The 15,076-nt window shown below is 34.4% G+C and overlaps 1 pseudogene; it reads left to right on the top strand.

Annotated features, from left to right (window-relative positions):
• The first annotated feature begins 5,370 nt into the window (after window positions 1-5,370).
• LOC133034704 (uncharacterized) lies at window positions 5,371-13,908 on the top strand (annotated as a pseudogene).
• The last annotated feature ends 1,168 nt before the right edge of the window (window positions 13,909-15,076 follow it).

The following is a 15,076-nucleotide window of genomic DNA, read 5'->3' as shown; positions in this document are numbered from 1 at the left end:
TACAAAATATTTCCAAAGATTTTTCAAACAAAATATCATAATATATATATTATAAATATTAAATTAAACAACATAATAGCATTACCAATCTGATAATATATAGGGCATATATGACATATTTTACTATAAAAATCATGATTATATAAGTATTGATTTTGAAAAATATACCATGCAATTATTAATGTACAGATTATATACGTGATATTAGTAATATTCTAATACAAATTTTATTATTAATGTACATATTATATACATGATATTATATACCATGCCTAATACAAATTTTATTATTTATTAGTAATATTATAATATTGATTATGGTTTGAAAGCTTACTCATTAAATGTTGTACAATTTAGCCATCCAAATAATTATAAAACGGACAAAATTTAATTATGGGAATCATTCTCATTAAATCCATCCAATATAATTAAATTAAGAATTTGTATGATTTTATGTAAAAATGTTTTCAAATGTGTACATTGTAACAATTAATTTTTTTTGCACATGTTTTGTAATTATTTAAGAAAATGTATACATTTATGTAAAATGCCCTTCTTTTTATTACACAAAGCACCGTATAATATTCATACGGCTAATAAGTAATTTCCCCCCCCGAATTTTGACATATACCAAATTATGCTTCTTGAATTTTTTGGCCGTTAAAAATTCCTCCTGAACTATTGAGATTGTTAGATTTAAGGACTTTTATCTAAAACTTTCATCTATGTTAGAATTTTTTTACTAAAATTAGACAAAAGTCCTTAAATCTAACAATCTTAATAGTTCAGGGGAAATTTTTAACGGCCAAAAAAGTTTAGGGGGCATGACTTAGTACATGTCAAAGTTCGGGGAGAAAAATTGATAATTAACCTATTAATATTATAGTTTAATTTTGGGGCCAACCCTAGGGAGTAGAGGTGTTGGCTTAGGCATGCATACGACCAAAAGATTCATAATAAAGAAATACTAATTACAATTTCTTAGTCAATCTTCACGTCCGAAATCACATGCCGAAATATTTTATTTCAAATTTTTTTCATAGCGGTATTTGTTATATTTACAATATCATCCCTGTAAATTTTTAAAAATTCCGAATAGTTTACAGTAGCAAAAAAAAGAGTTCATGATATTCCAGTTTACCACGCGCGGTAAAAAAACTTCAAACGTACTTTCGGCACTGTAAACTATTCGAAATTTTTTAAAAATTTACAGGGATGATATTGTAAGCATAACAAATACCCCCGTGAAAAAAAATGGAAAAAAAATGTTCCGACATGTATTTTTGGGCGTAGAAATTAACTAAGAGGTTGTAACAGAAGGTTGATGTTAGCACTCCTCTTAATAATAAAGCTCAATTTCTTGCAAACAACTAAATTTTGTATTACATAAAGCACTATATAATATTAATATTATAGTTTAATTTTGGGTAAAACAATAAACAAATATTAAATGAATAAAAAAAATATAAAATTACATAAAATTATAAGGGATATTTGCAGCAAAAGTCCTTTAAAAATTTACTTTGATGGAGATTAATCCCCAATCACAAAAAATATTGGCAATAGTCCTCAAAGTCGTACTTTTTGTAAGTCCGTTAGTCCAAACTTTAACAGATATGTTCACTTATTCAAAATTGACACATGTCCAATTATTATTGGTCTAAATTATAATTTTAATTTTAAAAAAATAATAGTAAAAATAAATAAATTATTTAAAAATTTTAAAATAATTTTTTTTCTTTTTTTTCTTCTTTGTCTTCTTCATCTCAAGCCACATGCCAATCCCCGCCACCAGCCACCCCAACCCTCACGGCAGCCACCCCAACCCTCATGGCAGCGACACAATTGCTCTGTTTTGCCAATGCTCGAGAACCCCAAAGCCCCAAACCTCTCTCTCATTCTCCCTCTCCTTGATCGTGCCAGAGCTTTGGAATGTTCTTCCATCGTCGACGAGATCTGAGCAGACAAGTTACAAATTACTACTTGTTGAGAAAATTATTTAAGGTGTAATGAAATTTGAGCATCATAGTTTCTTCATTTATATAGTTTTTTGCAAGAAGCATGTTAATAAATTTAATTATATAAGCAAAGTTATCCACTAATAGCAGCTTTTAGTATTATATTACTGCCCTCAAATTTTAACTTTTAATATTGTAGAAGATGATACGGCCACTTTGCAACCCATCTAGATGTTTCAGCAATCTTAATAGTTAAATCTAATTCCTAATGCATTGTATATATGCACCATCCAATATAAGAGTAAAGATGCAGCGTGAGATCCCATATCCTAGACAAGCCAACCATAAATTATTTGAATTGCTAATATTAATTTGTATACTCCTAAAAAATATATTTAAGTGCACTTCATTGCATTTCTTGCTCTAAATTTTTGATAATTCAATCAATCTTTCTTGGGCGAAAATGAGGATATCTCGATCGGGGAAGAGAACGAGAAAATACCATATGACCCAATATATTTGACAAACAGGCCCGACCCTAATGGTGTGCAGGCAGACCTACTGCACAAGGTCCACGCAAGAAAAGGGCCCAATTTTGTTAATTTTTTTTTTTTTTTGATATGCTGCCTTGGTCATTGCAAAAGCCCATTTAATAGGGATCATTAATTGAGAGATGTTGGTCTTATCTCTCTCATTCTTCTCCTTCCCAACAAAAGCTCATTAATTTTTAACCTTTTCAATTTTTTTTTTTTTTTATAAACCAAGTATTAGACTATTAGTCAATTAAGTACCAAATTTCCTAGTTTTTACTAAACTAACGGTACCAAATTTATTAATACCATTTAATTTATTTTTTTTAAAACTTTTTTTATTCACCTACTATATATATATATACATATATCCCATTTTAAGCTTTTTCATCCACATCAAAAATTAAAATTGTTTATGAGAATTGAGAAGAAAGATATTAGATATATTTTGTTATCATCTATATTTTTCGTTTTTTTTATATATATATAAAAAAAATAAAAGAATTGAAGAATAATATCATTCATTGGAATTTTTTCAGGCAAATTTATCAACGGTTAATAGAAGGTATGTATTTGATATTTATTCTTTGTTCATTGTATCTATATTGTTTATTATTTTTAATTTCAAATCTGTATATATTTGTTATATTTGATCTCACTTTTTATGATTAACAGTGTAGTTAGTATTAGTAGTTAGCTAGTTTTTTTTCTTTGTCTTTTTACCTTTTATTTTTTAAAAAAACTAAATATACTTATTTACATATTTAATGCTGAATCTAATGGAGAAAAAAAAATATGTAATATGTATTATACCTATTTACATATTTACATAATGTATATGTTGTAATTCACCCTTGTTTAATACAGTCAATCAATCATATTTTTGTAATTATTATTTATTAGTACAATAACTTTATTCTAAAACTATCACTGCATAAATCAGAAAATTAATTTTAAATGAGCATTGGGCAATTGGTGCCGGAAATTTTCACAATTTGAAGTTTTAAACTTTGAAGACGGAATTAGCAGCAAATATCAGGTTTTTCCGTCCCTTTTTGAACTTTTAAATTAATAATTATTATTATCTTGATTGTTCTTTGAAATATTATATTAGTTGTTGCTATTATTTTTTTTTACTATGTCTCATAAAATTAAAAAATATGAGTCTGGGTATGAAAAGCGTAAGAAAAAGAAAAAAATTGAGGAGTTAACGCAATCTCAAAGAGGAGCTCTTGATAAATTCATTATAAAAGAACCACAAGTTTCTTTTGAAAATCATAATCATAATGTTGTTGATACTGAAATTTCTGAAAATATATTGCCTATTATTGAGAATCATAGTGAAAATGATGATGTAGAAAATAGAAGTGACATGTGTAACACTCTAACTAACTTAGGCGTATTACGTGATTTTCAAACATACTGTGCAGCTCGTTGCTAATCAACGAGGTTTATGGAAAAACGTGATTAATTAAAATTTTGCTTTTTTAATTAAACTTATAAAACAACATTACAAAAGACTCGGGATCCCGATTATAAAATCATTTACAAAAAGTTTTAACTGTTTAACTGTTACATAAAATAAAGGTCGTCTAACGACCAGTTACAAAAATCAGCCTTGCTGTCCCGAGGATCGTACGCTCCAGGCCTAACCGCCCCGACATGTACAAACTCATAAGCTCGCTCACGGTCCATCAGCTATAGCCTTGCCTTTACCTACACATAACCGTAAACTGTGAGTCGACAGACTCAGTAAGAAAAGCATAATAATACTCATACATAATTCTAACTGCCGTGTCCAACACGATACTGAGTCCCGCTACTGCCATGTCCAACATGGTACTGAGCCACTACTGCCATGTCCAACATGGTACTGAGTTTTGAACGTTCATAGGGACGGTAGTATTGACAAGTATCCTCCTGATCGGTCGAACCGGTCATACTCCGGCTGCTGGTCATACTTCAGCCTGTACCGACGGGATAGGTCAATAGCACGGAACCACCAACCAAATGTCAGCCTGATCGGTCGAACCGGTCATACTCATTGCCGTCGGTCATACTCCAGCCTGTACCGACGTGACAGGGTTGGATGGTTCGAAGCCTATATACATAACTAATGTAATCTAGCAGGCTTCCTACATGCACGCTAAACATGTAATCTACATATGCATACTGTTATACTAATCTTACCTGGATTCCGAATTCAGGTGTGCTTGGCCAACCCGACCGGAACCGAAGCCGAGCGGCGGACATCGGCTCCTAAACCATAAAAATCACAACGCTATAAGTGACACGCTAAATCACTTCCCGGGGACTTAAACTAGGAACTAAAAGTTTCCCTATCGATAAAAAGCATGGCAATACCCCTAAAAACATAAAAACGAGGAAAACACGGGTTCTGAAAAATTCCCCAACCGGTAGACCGGTTGCCCAACCGGAATTCCGGTTCTGGGAATTACTGGACCCTCATCCGGAATTCCGGTTGCACAACCGGAATTCCGGTTCCTCGCAGGAATTTTTCAAAAATTCCTAACTCAACCAAATCAAACCCAAATGATTCCAAACCTTCCAGACCTGCTCTAAATACCCCAAAGAACAAATCTAAGGCAACAAACTAACCCAGAAATCACAGAAACAAAAATCACCATTGGAGCTCAAGCTTTGAGTTCTAAACTCAAACTTGAGCAAATCTAAACAACATGCATACCAAGCAGCTTAATTCTACTTAAACATGCTTAAAATAGCTTCTGAAATCAAGTAAAATCATACACAACAACCCAGCAACAGATTCACAATATTTTCACCAAAATCACATATTTAAGCTTAAAAATTCCAAACCTTGAACAACACAACTAGCATGCATTACAACCTAGATAATCCATTCAAATTAAACATAATTAAGCTTCTGTAAACAACAATTAAACACAGCAACAACATACTCAAATAATCATGCATTTTACTCAACTTTTTCATCAAAATCTCAAGAAATTAGAGGAGGAAGAAGGTGAGCTAACCTAGCTTGCAAAGGACCTTAAGAGAAGATGAATTAACAAGCCAAAATCAAAGGAGAAAACCCACTCCTTGCTGCTCAATGCTTGGCCGAAAATGGAAGGGAAAGAAAGAGAGAGTTTCTTTGAAAATTCTATTTTTCCTTTACTTAGTAATTTTTTGTAAAAGTTTGAGAATAAAACAAAGCCATTTATCTCATTTACTTCAGCCAAATAACAATTAAAATAAACATTTAATTTTCAAATAAAAAGTCACTAAAAGACAAAAAGTCATTGGGGCAAAAAGACCATTTTGCCCCTCCACACTAAAATCACATAAATCAAACTAAAGGGGTATTTTTGGGAAATTCTAAATTCCCGGCCATTCCCGACATTCCCAATGTCTAAAACCCGTCCCCAAACTACTAACATACTAAGTTGTGATTTCTACTGAGCCAAACGCCGAGTTCCAAAATACCGGGCACCGGAATTACAAAATATGCAAGCTACTGAATAACGTAAATAACAGTATAATAAATTATTTAAATAGCTATAAATAATTTCATAATTAATCATAAACAACTGATAATTTCCAAATTAACTAAGCGGGCTTTACAACATGCCTATTGAAAATGATAATGTGGAAAATAAAGGTTATGTGCCTATTGAAAATGATAATATGGAAAATCAAAATTTTGATTATGAAAATTGTGATGATGACCATTTGAATAATTCACTCGAAAATAAAATTTTAGAGGATAATAATAATGCTGAGCAAACAAATTCATTTAAAAATTTACTTGACATATTTGATCCAAGAAATTGGGATGCTCTTGATCTAAAAATGATTGATTTATTAGTGATGAAGGGTCCAAAAAGAGATTGTTCTATTATGGCTGGTCCTAAAGGTAAATTTTCTAGACGATTCACTGCTAATTTGTATACTAGAGTTTTATCAAATGGGGAGAAGTGTGATAGAGATTGGCTTGTTTATTCAAAAGAGTTAGATAGAGTATTTTGTTTGTGTTGCAAAGTTTTTAAAACAAGAATTGTTAGAGGACAATTAATAAATGAAGGCTTTAGTGATTGGGTGCATATTAGTGAAAGACTTAGAGAGCATGAGATAAGCACAGCACATGTTAAAAATATGACCACTTGGTACAAATTCCGTCTAAGAGTCCAAAAGAATCAAACCATTGATAAATCGACTCAACGACTAATTGAAAAAGAAAAAGATCACTGGAAAAATATTTTACAAAGAATTATTTTAATAGTTAAATTTCTTGCCAAACATAATTTGGCCTTTCGTGGATCTAATGAGAAATTATATCAAAATAGTAATGACAATTTTCTTGGCTTAATTTGTTGGCAGAGTTTGATCCTATTATCCAAGAACATGTTAAACACATTACAAATGATGATATTCACATTCATTATCTTGGACATAACATCCCAAACGAGTTAATAATTTTGCTTGCTTAAGCAATTAAAGTTGAAATCATTAAAAAAGTTAAACAAGCAAAATATTTTTCTGTGATACTTGATTGTACTCCTGATGTTAGCCATCAAGAGCAAATGTCCTTGATATTGAGATATGTGGATGTTTCTCGACATTCTGTTAGCATTGAAGAATCTTTTTTTAGGATTTTTAAATGTGAATGATACAACTGGTCAAGGACTTTTTGATGTGCTACAAAATGAGCTGAAAAAACTTGATCTTGACATATTTGATGTGCGAGGGCAAGGTTATGATAATGGGTCCAATATGAAAGGAAAACATCAAGGGGTACAAAAGAAATTTTTAGACATAAATTCAAGAGCCTTTTATACTCCTTGTGGTTGTCATAGTCTTAATTTGATTTTGTGTGACATGGCTGAATCGTGTAGTAAAGCTAGAGATTTTTTTTGGAGTTATTCAACGCATTTATACAATTTTTGCCAATTCTACTAAGAGATGGCAAATTTTGAAAAATAATGTGAAAGGATTGACTCCAAAATCATTGTCATCCACTCGTTGGGACAGTCGTGTAGAAAGTGTTAAAGCTATAAGATCTCAAACGTCAGATTTTAGAGAAGCTTTACTTGAAGTATCAGAAAATGATGAACTTGATTCTAAAATCAGAAGTGAAGCAAAATCCTTAGCAATAAATGAACTTGGTGATTTTGAGTTTTTAATAGCAATTATGTAACACCCTAACTAACAAAGGCGTATTACATGATTTTTAAACATGCTGTGCAGCTCGTTGCTAATCAACGAGGTTTATGGAAAAACGTGATTAATTAAAATTTTGATTTTTAATTAAACTTATAAAATAATATTACAAAAGACTCGGGATCCCGATTATAAAATCATTTACAAAAAGATTTAACTGTTTAACTGATACACAAAATAAATGTCGTCTAACGGTCAGTTACAAAAAATCAGCCTCGTTGTCCCGATGATCGTACGCTCCAGGCCTAACCGCCCCGACATGTACAATCTTCACAAGCTCGCTCACGGCCCATCAGCTTTAGCCTTGCCTTTACCTACACATAAACGTAAAACTGTGAGTCGACAGACTCAGTAAGAAAAGCATAATAATACTCATACATAATCCCGGTTATGATCAGACGCCCATACCCCTGATCATAACCCTAACTGCCGTGTCCAACACGATACTGAGTCCCGCTACTGCCGTGTCCAATACGGTACTGAGCCACTACTGCCATGTCCAACATGGTACTGAGTTTTTGAACGTTCACAGGGACGGTACTATTGACAAGTATCCTCCTGATCGGTCGAACCGGTCATACTCCGGCTGCTGGTCATACTCCAGCCTGTACCGACGGGATAGGTCAATAGTACGGAACCACCAACCAAATGTCAGCCTGATCGGTCGAACCGGTCATACTCTAGCTGCTGGTCATACTCCAGCCTGTACCGACGTGACAGGGTTGGATGGTTCGAAGCCAACATACATAACTAATGTAATCTAACAGGCTTCCTACATGAGATCACCGGGATCCGAGATCCCTGAACTGAACCAACAAACACAAATGGTTCCTCACTTTCCGGTTGGAAGATCACCATCTTCCTTTTACAATCAATGCTCGCCAAATATTTAGATAGGAAATCCATTCCTAAAATAATATCGAATTCGACTAAACTCATCTCTATCAGATCAGCACTTAACTCTCTATCATCTATCCTGATCGGCATAGACCTAATCCACCTATTGGAGATAACCAATTCTCCGCTGTAATGTGGTTCCAAACCCTGATTCATATCTATCATACGGTCTACCCAATTTACTAAAGACTCTGGCCGCCACATAAGAATGTGTAGCCCCAGAATCAAACAGCACTGAATATAGTGAGTTACTAATAGAAAGCTGACCTGTGACAACTGATGGGCTGGCATCTGCATCAGCCTGAGTGATAGCGAATACCCTGGCTGGAGTGGGTATCGCTGGAGCTCTCGGTGCCTCTGATCGGAGCTGGGGACAGTCCTTCTTGAAGTGTCCGGGCATGCCACAGTGAAAGCATCCCTGACCTTTGCACTCACCCCGATGGTGCCTCTTGCAGCTAGGGCACTCGGGATAGGAGAATCGGGTCTCAGTACCACCAGGACGACTCCCTCTGTTCTGGTTCCCCCGGAACCTCTTGTTCTGACTCGAGCCACCAGAAGCAGTGGGTGCTCTCTTCCTCTGGTCAATTGCCGAACCACTACTCCCTTTGCTAAAGCCTGATGCAGGAGGGGTAGGAGCCCCGCCACTCACCGGAGTACTAGCTGACTCCGACATACACCCAACTGCGCCCTCAGCTCGCAGTGCCTTCTCCACCATCTGAGCATAGGTGGTGCTGTCGTCTGTGGTAATCATCAAGTCATGCCTGATCTTGGCATTCAACCCGTCAAGATACTTCTCCTTCTTGCTGAAGTCGGTCGGCACAATTCCCGAGGCTAACCTCGCCAACCGATCAAACTGAGTAGTATACTCAGTGACGCTCATATTCTCACGCTGGGTCAGGTGAGCGAACTCTTTCCTCTTGGCGCTTCTGACCGCCTCGTTGTAGTACTTTGCGTTAAAGAGTTCCTGGAACCTTTCCCAGGTCATGGTGGTGACGTCATGGATCTGAGACACCATATCCCACCAGACTAGAGCGTCCTCCTGGAATTGGAATGTGGCGCACACCACTCTGTCGTTACCGGTGACACCCATAAAGTTCAGGATCTTGGTAATCACCGTCAGCCACTGCTCGGCTTTCATCACGTCCGGACCTCCCAGGAAAATCGGAGGTGCTTGCTTCCGGAACCGTTCATACAGAGGTTCCAATCTATGGGCCGCCACCACTATCTCGGCCTGTGCAGCAGGGGCAGGTGCCACTGGAACTACGGGCACTGGAACTGCAGGAGCACCCTGCTGTCTCAACCTCTGAATCTCGAGGTCTTGCTCTTCGATCCGGGCTTGCATTTCCGCAAACCGTAACTCCCAATTCTGGGCTCCCTGATCGGCTGGGGGAGCCTGGGCAGCCTGTGGCGGGTTCTCATCACCCCGACCACGAGCCCTGCCTCGGGGACCTCTACCTCGGCCCTTAACAGGTGGGGGAAACTGAGCTCCCTGTCCTTGGTTCGACCCTACGGAGTTGCCCTGACTCCTGGTAGTCCGCCTGGCGTCCATCTGATTAGAACCGCCTGCGAAACCAAGAGTTGGCATATCAGGTCGTATTCAAGGAGAGCTTACTAATGCCGCTTAATTTGGAAATTAAAAACGAAACATGCGCCTATTCTACTATCAGGCTACTAACATGCTTCCTAACAAGCTTTTCTTTTTTTTTTCATAACTGAATAAAATAAACTACTAAAGCAATAAAGGCTTACTGAACCGTGAATCGAGCTAACTGCTGATGATGATTGTACATGTCGTGACGATCTTCGGAAGACAACCTGGCGGCTCTGATACCAAATTGTAACACCCTAACTAACAAAGGCGTATTACGTGATTTTTAAACATGCTGTGCAGCTCGTTGCTAATCAACGAGGTTTATGGAAAAACGTGATTAATTAAAATTTTGCTTTTTAATTAAACTTATAAAACAATATTACAAAAAACTCGGGATCCCGATTATAAAATCATTTACAAAAAGATTTAACTGTTTAACTGATACACAAAATAAATGTCGTCTAACGACCAGTTACAAAAAATCAGCCTCGCTGTCCCGATGATCGTACGCTCCAGGCCTAACCGCCCCGACATGTACAATCTTCACAAGCTCGCTCACGGCCCATCAGCTTTAGCCTTGCCTTTACCTACAGATAAACGTAAAACTGTGAGTCGACAGACTCAGTAAGAAAAGCATAATAATACTCATACATAATCCCGGTTATGATCAGACGCCCATACCCCTGATCATAACCCTAACTGCCGTGTCCAACACGATACTGAGTCCCGCTACTGCCGTGTCCAACACGGTACTGAGCCACTACTGCCATGTCCAACATGGTACTGAGTTTTTGAACGTTCACAGGGACGGTACTATTGACAAGTATCCTCCTGATCGGTCGAACCGGTCATACTCCGGCTGCTGGTCATACTCCAGCCTGTACCGACGGGATAGGTCAATAGTACGAAACCACAAACCAAATGTCAGCCTGATCGGTCGAACCGGTCATACTTCGGCTGCTGGTCATACTCCAGCCTGTACCGACAGGGTTGGATGGTTCGAAGCCAACATACATAACTAATGTAATCTAACAGGCTTCCTACATGCACGCTAAACATGTAATCTACATATGCATACTGTTATACTAATCTTACCTGGATTCCGAATTCAGGTGTGCCGGTCAACCTGACTGGAACTTTAGCTGAGCGGCGGATTACAGGCTCCTAAACCATAAAAATCACAACACTATAAGTGACACGCTAAATCACTTCCCGGGGACTTAAACTAGGAACTAAAAGTTTCCCTATCGATAAAAAGCATGGCAATACCCCTTAAAACATAAAATCGAGAAAATCTAGGGTTTCTGAAATTTCCCCAACCGGCAGACCGGTTGCCCAACCGGAATTCCGGTTCTGGGAATTTTCGAAGCCCATCCGGAATTCCGGATGCACAACCGGAATTCCGGTTCCTCGCAGACAGAATTTCAAAAATTCATATCTCAACCAATTCAACCCCAAATTGATTCAAACCTTCCAGACCTACTCCATACATCCCAAATAACATTTCCAAGGCATTAAAACAACCCAGAAACCACAGATACAAAAAATGCCATTGGAGCTCAAGCTTTGAGTTCTAAACTCAAACTTGAGCAAAACCACCTAACATGCAATCAAACCAGCTTAATTCTACTTAATCAAGCATAGAATAACTTCAGAAAACAATAACAAACATCAACAACATTCCAGCAACCAAACATAGCTATTTCTTTCAAAAATCACATAATTTACATAGAAAAATCAAAGCTTTACTCAACCTAACTAACATGCTTCCAAAACAATTTAAATAACCCTAATCTAACAAGCTTACACCTCTGAAATCAAGGACAAATTCACAGCAGCAACAACAACTATAACTCATGCATGCATCATCATCTTTTTCTCACATTTTCTAAAAAGAACAAAAGGAAAAGAGTTAGAAACTTTACCAAAGTTGAAGAACACTTAGAATGAATGAAATTAGCTTGAAAATCAAAGCAAAAATCCAGCTTCAAGCACACCCAAACCCAGCCGAAAAGAGAGAGAGCTTGAGAGCTTTTTTCCAAATTTTTTTCTATTTTTTTAAACTTAGTAAATTTTGACTGAAATGAAAATAAATAAAAAGAAGGCTTTAACTAATAATCTATTTCAGCCAAATAATCAAATAAATAACATTTATTTTCAAATAATCAAGTCACTAAAAGACAAAAAGTCATTGGGGCAAAAAGACCATTTTGTCCCTCCATACTAAAATCACATAAAAATCACTAAAGGGGGTATTTTTGGGAAATTCTAACTTCCCGGCCATTCCCGACATTCCCAATGTCTAATAAACCATCCCAAACTACTAACATGCTAAGTTGTGATTTCTACTGAGCCGAACGCCGAGTTCCAAAATACCGGGCACCGGAAATGCAAAATATGAAAACTACTGAATAACATAACCATGCATTTCTGAATTCCATAAATAACAGTAATTAATTATTTAAATAGCTATAAATAATGTTCATAATTAATCATAAACAACTGCTAATTTCCAAATTAACTAAGCGGGCTTTACAAATTATTATTTGGTTTGAAATCTTATCTGCAATTAATTTGGTTAGTAAGCTTTTACAATCAAAGGATATGCTTATTGATATTGCTATGGACAAAATGAAAGGGTTAATTTCTTTTTTTGTGGGATATAGAGAAACAAGTTTTTATAACGCCTTGGCTAATGGTAAGGAAATTGCTATTGAAATGAATATCGATCCAGTATTTCCTCAAAGGCGCACAATTCGAAGAAAAAGACAATTTGATGAAAATTTAAATATTCCATCTGTTGAGTTATCTGGAGAGGAATTTTTTAGAATTAATTATTTTCTTTACCTTGTTGATCAAGCCATTGCGTCTCTTACTAAGAGATTTGAACAATATCAAGAGTATGAAAATAATTTTAGTTTCTTGTTTACTTCTGACAAGTTACAATCATTAGACAACGCAAATTTAAAGTCTTGTTGTTGTCATTTTGAAAATGCATCCAAACATAATGAACAATCTGATATTGATGGGAATGAATTATGTGTGGAGTTGAAGCTATTAAGGTAAATATTGCCTAGAGAGAAAATGAGAGCTATCGACATATTAAAGTTTTTGAAAGGCGTAGATTGTTTTCCTAATACAATTATTGCATATAGGATTTTGTTGACTATTCCTGTGACAGTTGCTTCTGCAGAAAGAAGTTTTTCAAAGTTAAAGTTGTTGAAGTCCTACTTGCGGTCTACCATGTTACAAGAAAGGCTTAATGGATTAGCATCGATAGCGATTGAAAATGAGATTTTGGAGACAATAAAATATGAAGAGTTGGTTGATGAATTTGCTTCAAAAAGCGTTCGAAGGATGTCCCTTTTTAAATAGAATGTTGATATTGGCTTGAAGCTGTATTGGAATTAATAACAAGTTTAGTAAAAATTTTTGAATTTTTAAGTGTGTAATTATGTAAAATATACTTTCGTAATATGATAATATTTAAAAATATTATTTGCAATTTTTTTTTGTTAGGGTCCTATTTTTTTAAAATTAGAACAGGGCCTCCAAAATATTTGAGACAACCCTGTTGACAAATCGCACTATACGTCAACCCACGATGCATCTTCGTCTCCAGGACTTCGAAAAGGTATTTTGTTTAATTAGGGATCAATTCAGTATTAATGCTTTATTACATTTTTCTTTATGAAAATTAATCATTGACCTTACATATTGGAATTCTATATCATTAGTAGTTTTTTTTCTCTATTTCTCTTATCTTTTCATTTATCCGCACACTTTAACTTTCATTGTTTCACTACTCCTAATCAATTATTCTATAGATTAATTAGGTGATATAGAGAAAAATTATTAGATTATTATTATTATTATTATTATTTGTTAAAAATTATTAAGTAAACATTTCTCTTTTTATGTCATGATTATTTAAAATCGTTATTTTCATTGTATACTTTGTCACCACTGTTATTTCTAATAAATTTATTTAACACATAATAAAAATTAAACAATGAGTTATAACTACGTAATTTATACATAATTTTTTGAAATATTCAGTTATATAAAATAGATCTAAAAATATTAAAAAATTTGTAAAGAAACTCACTATCCAATGTTGAATCTATAAATCGATTGAGAACTTATCATATAATATTTGTTATTATATTTTGTACTTTTTAATTATTACTAGTGAAAAGTCACACGTGAACGTGAAATATTTATGACTATATTAATATAAGAAATGTTAAAAGTATTGATAATACTTAACGATATTGTAATGTATTATACCACTATTAATATGATTATTGGATCTCATATAATTTAATTTAATAATTATTATGAAAAATTATTAATCTGTAAGGCAAAACTATCCCTACTCACATAGTATATAAAGAGAAGCTCTGAATACACCAAAATAATTGGTTACACAATTTATGTTCCTATCGTATTTTCAGTACGTAAAATAATTTCATTTTGTTTTATTGTACTACACTTTAGTTATTTAATATATTCTGTATATTTTAAAAATAATTTAAATAATTTATAGTATTGAAAAATATAGTTTAAATATTTTTTTTGCACTCGTATTAATTTTAATACAAGAGTGAAACAAATTGTTGAACTAAATTTTAAAAAAATAAATTATTAACATTTTATTAAAAATTTGCAAGATATTTTAAATAATTGCAATGTACATTGTTATTTTATTTTTTTTTTTTTAAAAAAAAGATTATACATATATAAACATAACGAAGATGCATTGGCACACCTATTTTTGCATCATATATATAAGCCCCTAAATATAAATATATAAAAGAATTTTGTGGTTATCTTAAAAAATACAATCATTTAAATTTAAATAGTAAATTACACTCATGTATATAATATTTTCATGGTAT

The sequence above is a fragment of the Cannabis sativa genome, chromosome 2, assembly GCF_029168945.1.
Source record: "Cannabis sativa cultivar Pink pepper isolate KNU-18-1 chromosome 2, ASM2916894v1, whole genome shotgun sequence".
In the NCBI taxonomy this organism is placed as follows: Eukaryota; Viridiplantae; Streptophyta; class Magnoliopsida; order Rosales; family Cannabaceae; genus Cannabis; species Cannabis sativa.
This window is presented reverse-complemented; position numbering and strand designations above follow the sequence as displayed.